Here is a 10,929-nt window from a genome sequence, read left to right as displayed (position 1 = left end):
AAAGAGGGAGCTCTTCTTAATATTTTGACACCAAAATCATGTCGATACACCTTACCGTCTGCGAGTAAAGCCACCCACGCTTTAACTTGACAGACTGTATAGCAATTAAAGAAATATTTCCCTCCGACCAATAGGTCGTATTTTTAAATAAAGGAATCTCAACTTAATCCTAATAACATTTCTCTGGCTTAAAGAAATTATTTTTTGATTAAAAGTGCATATATTTATCACTTACTTCAGCCAAGTAAAATTCCCTTGGTAAGGGTAATCCTTTTTTTTCAGTTTGTTACATTCACTACCAAGACTTTTTCAAGCGAATGCTAGGCTGAGGCTAACTAAACCGAGCTAAGATTTGGTTATTAGCGGAAGCCGAGCCTAGTCCACGAAAGTATTTCCGAGACAAATATCTTATCACACATCGTAAATAAACAGATCGACTTACTAAAGACCGTAACGACATAGCAGCGTCGCTCGAGTTGACACTTCAAATAAACCGAGCGCCGTTCGAGTTGGCACTTCAAATCAGCCGGTCGCCGTATCTGCGCCGCTCGAGTACAAACGATTAATAACTTAGCAGATATTTCAACTTTTTATGAAAATTATTCATTTTTTATCACTACAATAAGTTAAAGCCAAAGCTAATTAAATTTCAATTAATATTAATAATATATCCACTTGGAATGAACGCATGAACTGAACGGCGCGCATGCGCAGGGAGGCGCGAACTCCCACTTGCCAGTTCCGCTTTTTCCCATTTGCATAGTCTCTGCTTCCCAAAGATAAGGTCAATTATTTCTTAAAATTATCTACTTTCCATTAACAATTTTTATTTTTATTTTACATATGTGAGTAATGTATCGTAAACCTAGTGAAGAGGTTATCTCAATTTCGACAAAAATTGCAGATACGCTTATTTTCATTTCCACGGCAGATCTGGCCCGCATATTCACCTCATATTAAAAGTCGGAAACGCCCATTCCGCAGTGGCTAGTGTTAGGACGCCCTCTAATCCTATAGAAAAAAGGCAACTTGTCCGAACCAGAGAATTACCAGCCAATAACTTGTTTAAACACATTGTATAAGATCTTTACAGCTGTTCCACACAAGCAGGATTGTTCGAAAATTTGAGCCTGTATGAAGAGAAATGTACGAACGTAGCTCGAAAAAAGATAAGCATGTCAAAAATCATCAGAAGAAAGAAGAGATTATTGGCGTTCCCAAGGATTCTGCGCTTGTGGATATAGGTGTTAGTAGACATGTTGGCACTGGGGAGACCTATACATACCTGGGCGTGCCTCTTTTGGGATAGTTCAATGGACAAAGAACGAGCTTACAGCCCTTGATATCGCCACACGTAGGTATGATTATTCATATGCATAAGAGCTTGCATATCAATTCGTCTGTTCCGCGATTGTACATCTCACGCCGGTACGGGCGAGCACGGACTTCTGAATCTGCAATATCTTCATAAAAAAATTTTTCTGCATACAGCTTACACTATTGCAAATGGATGAGACCCTCATCTAAAAATGATCAAGAAACACCACATTATTGGCAAAGGAGCGTTCCTTTACAAAGGAGCGTTCCTTTACAAAGCCGCGGCGCAGAAAGTCGATACCCTTGGTACGAATTTTAACATCAGAAGTGAAGAAAGTACATTACTTCAACTAGATGAATCACTTCTGAAAGCCGAAGTAAGCAATGCAAAAGTTCAAAAATTTCACCAACAGCTACTCGACAAGAAAATGCACGAAAACATTCACAAAAATGTAGAAAAACATTCCTTGTTGAAGGAGCAAACTTTTGCTTTCCTCAGATCACCAGGGTTCAATTTAGGTACAGAGGGTTTCCTTTTCGCACGCCAGGACGTTTTCCTTTCCACCTTAGTATACCGAGGCAGGATTTTATGTCAAGAAGTCCGCAGCCATAGGTGCACAGCGTATCATGCACACGCTGAGTGCCTAAAACACATAATATCCGGGTTTCCAACCCACACAAGAACAACGTATCTCGACAGACATAATGCGACCTTAACAGTACTTTATTATAATCTTCGTCGCTCTTACGGTCTTGACCGTTACCCTGCCCTTCCGAACGCTCCAAAGAATATAGAGCAAGTGTCCGAAACAAGAAAAACCATATTTTCTGGAACTACAATTTTCGGACAGCCGTCTCCGTTGCACACTCGAGACCTGATATCGTTCTCCAAGGCTTCGAGAAACGAACAATATTCTTGATCGAATTCTCGCCTCCGGCCGACTACAACATCACTGCCAAGGAGAAGAAAAAAGGAGGAGAGGTATTAAAACCTCAAAAAGGAGTTGCAACAGCTGTACCCTAAATATTCGGTTAAAGCGATTGTCCTTGTGATCTGTGCTCTCAAAATTGGGAAGCTATCACTGGTTCATAACCATAAGGCTTTACCTGAAGGCCAAAACCAAAAAAGAAACCTTTAAAATTTTTGGATTCGGTTGCTGCCAGTGGTCGTTTGTAGTCGGGAATAAAAATAAATTAATATGCTCGGTGGCATTTCAATAAGTGACATTTCCAACATAGCGGCGATCTTGTGTGACCTATTGTGTCACAAATGTTGCGCCATTTTGAAGGTACCATTTCAGCTAGTTAAACCTTCTATTGATTAAGTTATTAATTTTAAGTTGGGTATAAACTTGAGGCGAATAGGTTCACTTAAATGTTCAGTTTGTTTGTTGGACACACAATATAAACCCCAGGCCACTGGGAAAAATTTTCTTGGGTTAATTATTTTATATGAGGCAATGACAACCGTAATAAGACTAGATATTTCATTGTTACCCGTAAAAATGTTTATAAGATTATATTACACGGCTGATTTATCATCCTTGCTCAGTCTCCTTCTAGTCCTACCCCTCTCTGTGGTGGGCTAGTGGGGAGAAAATTAATAATGTAACATCAAGTAGTAAATTGCATTAGTCTCATTTAATACCTTTTAATCGTTTAGGGTAATAAGCGATGTGCCGCCCTTCAGGAAAAACTTTGGCAATCATTCAAAGATAAAAAAAATTAAAGCTCACTATTTTGAATTGACTTAAATAAATTTCGAATTAGCTTAGACGTGGCCAATGTCCTTTGACTTATATTTACAGGCTGAGAATTAGCCAATGGGATATTAAATAAAAATAAAGAAAATTATTGATTGAAAAATGGTAAAATAAATCAGATTCAGTTAATTGAGTGAAAATTGACTAAGTAAGTGAAACTTGATCAATTAAAAATTAAACAAGTGAAGTTTAATTAATTAAAAGTGATTTAAATAAACGAAGTTAATTAATTAAAACTTAATTAAATAAAGGAAATTTAATTAATTGGAAATTAACTGAATGATTGAAGGTTAATAAAATAAAAAAATAATTTAAAAAATAAAATTTAATTAATTGCAAATTTATTAAATAAATAAAATTAGAATAATGAAAAATTAATTAAATAACTAAGGTTTAATTAATTAAACAAAGACCATTAATTATTAAAAAATTAAACAAATAAAGCAAATTCAATTTACCAGAAACTAATAAAACAAATGTGTTTAATTAATTATAGGGTAATCGAATAAATAACATTTGATTAATTGGAAATTAATTAAACAACTAAAGTAGTAGATCAAAAATTAATTAAATAACTAAAGTTCAATTAATTAATGAAATGTTAAAAATTTGCTTAATCTAAAATTAATTAGATGACTAAAAGTTTAGTTAATCGAAGCTTAATTAAATCCATGAAATCTAATTAATTAAAAATTATTTGGATACAAATTCATTTTTTACACCTTAACTCAATAAGCAGAAATCGGATTTTATTAAACCTCGAGGGAATAATAGAAACGAAAAAAAATCACAGCGATTTTTATGAGTTATCGCGGAGATTTCACCGCACTGCTCAATCAGGCGTGATAAAGTAGAAACGCGTTAAGCATTAAATATCAAGTCTCTAAATTTACGATAATATAGAATTTATCTATCATTCACATGGGACTTAAACTCAAATCAACATTTTTAGTTTCGGTCTTAGGTTAAACTTGTTATTTTGACTTTGCATGCTGATCGAACAAAGTCAAACCATTGATTACACTTAAGTGTGGTTCACAACTGATAAGAAAATAGCGGTAGGCATTTTCTTACCGTAAATAAAATAAAGACTGTCAAAATGGCGGACGAGCTGGAATCCCAAGTACCTCAATCCATTACGAAGATGGATGAGGCTGGACTAAGGGAATTGTTGAACAAAAGGGGTCACAGCTCATGGCGCTTCGCACAGATCTTAAAAGATCGGATCATTAGGCTCTTACAGAAAGAGGCAGGCATGCGCGGTATCCGTTGGTCTAGCAGAGACAATAAGGAGGTGAATAAATTTTCTAAACTGACTCCAGCCGAAATTCGATGAATCGCTTATAAAGAGAGAGCCAAGGCAAATCGCAATGACATCAGATAAATCAGGCGTAACGCAGCCTAGGCCGGAAAAAATTCCATAATATATTCGGGACCATAAACCATTGGTTCCGAACTTTGCAAATACGCCCAACTATCAAGAAGGTGTGACAAACCCGCCAATTTCAAATAGCACCCCTATTTATGGTACAATAGCGGTAACAGGGGGTTGCTATTCAACTCAACCATTCCAACAGTTTGTTCAAAGCACGGCGTAGAAAGTTTCCTGGATAGAGTCTAAAGCGAAAAAGAGGTGTGTAACCTCAATGATGAGGAAATGCTGACGGCGATGTCATTTCTGCTAGATGACCTACTGGCCGAACGGTTCAGTATAAACCGGTGGGCTTGGCCTACATAGAAAGGCTTCAAAGCTGCTATCCGTTCACAATTCGGTAACATAAACCTACTATTGATAAACTAGTAAAAGTCCTTCTCGACTTACTAACGTTTCGAGCTAAGAAAAACTCGGCTGACAATAAGGACCAATGGACTTCGGAAAAGTCGAATAAAGGTAAGTATCAATTCGGAAATAGTAATCCAAAGGGAATCGCAAGGCAAAGATCTAACATAAGCAGGAAACACCCTGCTTTAACTGTCATTGTAATCATCAACATTGAAAGAGATGACCAACTAAGTGCGTAAAATTCTGCCACAACTGCGGTAAGGCGCACTGAGTCAAATAGGTTGTGACTCGGCCTATTGCCAAGGAAACTGCACTCAATACGATGACAAAAATCAACAAATAAATTCAACTACGGCTCTTAGTAACATGACCGGCTCAACCACCACTCATCGGCAATACAGAGAGTTGCTGGCAACTCTCAGCCGCGAGATAGTAGTCCGAATAATACCAGGCCTGGCTGACCTGTGCCTGTTAGGCACGGACTTTGCAGAGAATTTCGGGCTTATAATCCACGCGAGATATAGAGAAATTTGGAGGGGCGACAAGCCACTCATAAAATTTTCTTTCGGGGTAGTGGACGGAGATGATCCCGATAGTTAAAAAGGAATTGCTACTTTGCGGAAGAGGAACGGGATGAGCTTAACGCATTTTTAAAGTGAGTGCTTCCCTCTCCTCTAGAGAAATTACCTGCGGCTATGTTTGTCGAACATATGATCGACACCCAGGGAAGTTCTCCAATCAGACAAAGAAACTACCGCATGTGACTAAAGGTCCATGAGGCATTACTAAATAAAGCCCAAAAGATGATCGATGACATCATCGAGCCCTCATCAAGCAAGTGGTGTAGTGCAGTCGGGATAACTCGGAAATCAAATGGAGGATATCGGATGTGGATTGACTTTTTAACAGTCTATGAGGTCAGCAAGAAAGATGCATATCCTTTACCCTTTATGACTGAGATCTTGGAAAAATTGAGTTCAGCTCAATATATTTCGACGTCGGATTTAAATAAGGCGTATTATCAAATTCCTTTGATTCAGGAGGGGGAAGAAAAGTACGTGTTCACGTATTTAGGCGATATCATAGTCGTGACCAAAACGTTCGTTGAGCATCTCTATTGGTTTTAAAAAAAAACCATGGAACGGGTTCAGGAAACTGGGTTGACTCTTAACCCTGATAAATGCGACTTCTGTAAGTTACAAGTCCAATATCAGGGATTTGTAGTGATCATACAGGTCTCAACGTCGACGAAGATAAGCCAAGGCCAATATTGGAATACCCTCGACCGACTAGATTACGAACTAGATTACGATTACGTTCCAGATGCTTAAGAAAGCTTTAATTTCATCACTGATTCTGGCGTATCCCGACTTTAGCGTCCCATTTGCTATTTAGACAGACGCCAGCAATACCGGTCTTGCGTAGTAATCACTCAAAAGCAAAACGCTAAAAAAACAAATAGCCTATGCCAGTAGAATGCTGTCCAATGGACCCAGTGGAGGACAAATGGTATGAGAGACGCCGTAAAACAGTCATAAGCCCTCTCACTATGTATAAAAGTTGGAAAGTGGTTGCTCTTCGGTTATATCTATACCAAAATAACCCCTTATTGGAGGAAATCCTGGATGATTTGAACGCCTGGAAATTGGTCATATCTCAAGACCAGATTAATGACGTAATGAGAGAGGTGCACGAAACATCTAAATCCGGCCACATGGACATTAAGAAAACTTTCTACAAAGAATAGTTGCGCTACTACTGGCGGAGAATTTTAAGGACGTCAGTACTTTCATCAACACGTGTCAAGCCTGTTAACTCACAAAATCTGACTAGTCAGGCCCGAAAGACCTAATGGGCCACCGGCTAGTTCATATGCCGTGGGCTGTAGTCGCCACGGACTTAATGGGTCCATTTCCAAGAAGTAAAAAGGGCCATGAATATCTAGTAATATAAAGGATCTTTTTACAAAATGAATGGAGGTGGATCGTCTCAGGAAGGCGAATGCAGTCAACATGAATACGCGAATAATTTATTGGACGAGATATCTAGGGAGTATAATATCCACCGCTCGTTCAGCCCGGATTACCACGCTCAGGCGAACCCGGTTGAACGGACTAATCGAGTCCTTGAGACCATGATAGTCTCGTTCGTGGAGCAGGATCACCGGGAATAGAATGTACACCTAAAAGAGTTATATTCGCATACAATTCGTCCGTTCACAATACTACACGGTGTACCCTGCCATTTTTAAATATAGGACGGGATCCCATGCAACTAGAATATCAAGGTTCACCCATCTCAGGGATCTAATTACTAAGCACCAGGATCAGGAATTTTTTGAACAATCAAAATATTATAACCAAGGTCCCAGAGATGTCGCCTTCAAAGTAGGAGACTTGGTTAATAAACCGGCACATTTCTACCCCAGAAAGAGTCAAAACGTTTCGAGCAAACGTTTCTTACTTGTTCAGATACGTGGACCTTGACTCATCAGAGTATGAGGAACTAACGCCGGAGGAGGCGGTAGCTTTAGTCCCAGAACATCTCGAGATTCATGACTCGGGTGGGGAAGGGGAACCACCCGTATAGGGAGAATCGGAGGACGAAATGGTTTGGCTCGCGGAACCTAATCTTAAACGATCGGCCGATCAGAAGGTCATCAAGAGCCCGAGACGCAAGAGACTTCGGAACCGATCGTACTCTTCCTAAACGTAAGTCAATTAAAATAGTTTAGGATACGTTAGGATTGAACGTCAAGGAGTTCAGTAGCTAGATGTTAGCCTAGTCTCAATAAGAATTAGCAATTTCCAGGCTAGCTGGTATGGGAAAAAAATTAAAATTCAGATGTTGCTCGTGAACATCGACGGTCGACCTATCATCCTGATCGAGAGGGACTGGGTGGTGCTCAGCCAGCTGAGGGAAAGTGCCACCCTCGAAGATCCTCGAACGGAGGAATACAAGGCGAGGTACCACGAGTACGTGGGCTGACAACGAGAAGACAGCCGCATCACGCTCGAGGCGCTATACGTTCGGGGCGTGATTGACCCTGTGCAGGACCAAGTAAAGAAGGCCGAATCGGACACGAGTTCCGTGTCAGACGCGGAATTTAGGAGAAGGTCCCTGTCTAGTGGTAACGCGGCAATCGAAGCCGCAGGGCATGGAGTGCACCAAAACTCGGGAGCGCACCCCTCTTAAGGACCCGGACGCCTCCACCACAACTCAGGGCCAGTGACACCGAGGGAACTGAAGACTCCCCTAACGGCGCTTCCATTATGGAAAGGGTGCGGAGGAGACTGAAGGAAGACCCAATGTTAAGACGGACTCCTGCCCCCGAGTACTGGGGTAAGACAGCCGCCAACCCTTGTGCGAAATGCGGTTCAGTGGACCATAAATTTAACCCCTGTCCGAAATTCCAACAGGAATAGGCCAGGTGGAACTTACTTTTTTGTGAGCCACCAGTCTAAACCTCGGAGGGGCGTCACTTGGAGGCGGAATGAGGGGCATGCTCGGCCCAGTGATACCTCGTCTAAGGCGTGGGCAGTTGTCACGTGGTATTTCTTAACGCACTCAAATTGATAGACTGGTCACGCCTATTCAACGTCATTTTTAACGAAATCCTAAAAAGTTAATTAAAAACATGTACCTGCTCGAGCACAGAATTAAAAAAAAACTGTCAATAGACAGGAGCTCCGAGTAGAATGGACTGGGGGTAACATCATCTTATTGATACAAAACATCCACTAATGTCTTCGAACATGTTTTATTTCGTTGTCAGGCACGCTCAGGGCCGAATTTTCCGGCTGTCACATTACACCACCACACTACACCATCCACAAGATCAGGTTCACAGATTCACGACTAGGTGCTTGTGAATCGCTCAAAAACAACACATGACTGCACGATTCCACTTCACATTGACAGGAAGGAGGGAAGAATCACCGGCAAGATACACGTTAACATGGGGATGTTGGCACCGGCTATTGCTTAGCATAATTGCCGGTCTAGATGCGCGACTCGTGAGTAAACGCGACAAAAACTGTACTTGGCGTCGTCGACTTTATTCAGCGTTCGGTCATTGGACTGGTGTGCCCTTTTCATTTTCCGTCTCACCAACAAATATACTTCGACAACCATCATTAAGATTATTGGATTGGGATTAGGCGGAAGCCATTATTAGGCAAGCTATACTGCTGGAAACCCAGATTATTGAACCGGGCGTAAGACAAATAAAGCTCAGACTTAATTTTTAAAAGGACTAATTTAAATGTATCTTCAGGAACAGCGCCACATTGTATTTCCCTTAACTAGTTCTGCGCCTCTCCTTAAGGTGCTTCCTCAGACTTTAAAATTAGCCCATGTATTACTCTGGCTAGCTTTTCTCCGATAATTCCGAATTGAATGATTTCATATTTAAACCACAGAATATACATGCCTAAATACAGGACTGACCAGAGAGCTTTTTTCGAAATATGGCCTGGTTCTTGTTTCATTCGAATTAATTGAAAATTGATGCATTTTTGCGCCTAGGAAGCAGCAAACCGCCATCATGAGTATACTCATGGTGAACATAGTACTTGGATCTCTGCCTCGCTATGAAACTAAAGGTGGTCTACAGTGTTATTTATTCTACAATACTTAAAAAATCGTAAACCCAGGATCGAGCCCAGGATTTAGATTGAGTGCCTGTCATGTCTCACTTAACTTTCCTATTGTTAGAGATTACAGTCGCTTTAAAGAAATTAAAAATTATCAAATATTAAGGAATTTAATTTTAATATTATGCATTTGGTTCATCACACAACGACGAGACGATGAAAAAAGATAGAAGTAAATCGGTATACAAGGAATAGATGAACCACCTTTTAATTGTTTAAGCAAATATAACTTGTTTAAATAATTACCTTTTGAAAAAACTTTTGAAATCGTATTTTATGAGTTAAACAAAATATTAAATGATTACAAGGACTAGTAAATTCTGCTAAAATCTTAATGTTATTGTTTACAACAACGTAACCAACAAACAGAAAAGAACATCAATAAAAAGTTGCTTAGGACTTTAAACATCGTAAACCCAGGTTCGAGCCCAGGATTTAGATTGAGTGCCTGTCATACCTCACTCAACTTTCCTATTGTTAGAGATTATAGCTGGTTGAGACAAATTAAAAATAATAAAAATATTAAGAAATTTAATTTTAATATTCTGCATTAGGTTCATTACATACCGACGAGACGATTAAAAAAAAGATGGAAGAATATCGGTTAATCTGTTCAATTTCTGTTGAGAGTTTTGGTCATTTTTCATTAAAATATAATTGAGCAATGTTTTGCCTAATTTAAGTGATGGTAAGAGGTGATCATTATTGACGGGTGATTTATTGTGATCTTTATCGAAAGCCAGAAGCAAATGCAAGGAAAAGTTAGAATTATGGCCCGTACACATGATGGATATACGTTTCTTCTCTCTTCTCAGATTCCACGACAAAAATCCTGAAAAAGATCATGCGCCAAGAATTAGAAATTGTTAAATCGGAATAGTATCAAATTTTTCATGATTTTTAAAACAATTTCCAATGGTTTAAGCAAATGCAAATTATTTAAACAATTATGTAATCCCAAAAAATGTAGAAAATAATCGTATTTTCTGATTTAAATGTAAGGGTTTGTCATTGTTTGCAGTAGAAAATTGTTCTAAAAACATTATGTAATTATTTAATCAATTATTTATCGTTTATATTCAAAATTTTTAAAAAGTAAGGCAGAGATGTCCACTTTTTCTAAATTGTTATCCTAAGCAACTATTTGTTGATGTTGTTGTTTTCTCTTTGTTTTTACACTGTTTTCTTGATGTAAACCATCCACACTTAATTGGCCGGGAATTTCAAGAAAAAACATCATTTGCATTCCTGTAAACAATTAAAAAAAATTTTAAATTAATGGGAAATATTCAAATTGTCCACTAGTAATTATTTGTATGAAAAAGATTACGGATATTTGCTAAAAATTAACAATAATGAACGTAAAAATGTAGTTTTTTATTTTTGGGTCATATTTGGGGCGCTGTGTGTG

General features: G+C 38.9%; 1 protein-coding gene across 7 annotated transcripts in view; it reads right to left on the bottom strand.

The window, feature by feature from the left end:
• LOC117171332 (phosphoribosyl pyrophosphate synthase-associated protein 2) overlaps positions 1 to 10,929 on the bottom strand; it is a 228,065-nt gene that overhangs the window by 190,456 nt on the left and 26,680 nt on the right. Inside the window, exon 1 of one of the 7 annotated variants that reach the window (XM_033358552.1) lies at positions 10,696 to 10,765. The exons of the other annotated variants lie outside the window; for them this stretch is intronic. The gene's annotated coding sequence lies outside the window, so the exon portion shown is untranslated. Of the gene's footprint in view, positions 1 to 10,695; positions 10,766 to 10,929 lie in introns of those variants that run through there. 7 annotated transcript variants of the gene reach the window in all.

This window comes from Belonocnema kinseyi, chromosome 4, assembly GCF_010883055.1.
Source record: "Belonocnema kinseyi isolate 2016_QV_RU_SX_M_011 chromosome 4, B_treatae_v1, whole genome shotgun sequence".
In the NCBI taxonomy this organism is placed as follows: Eukaryota; Metazoa; Arthropoda; class Insecta; order Hymenoptera; family Cynipidae; genus Belonocnema; species Belonocnema kinseyi.
Note: the sequence above shows the minus strand (reverse complement) of the source record. Positions and strands in the feature narration are given on the sequence as shown.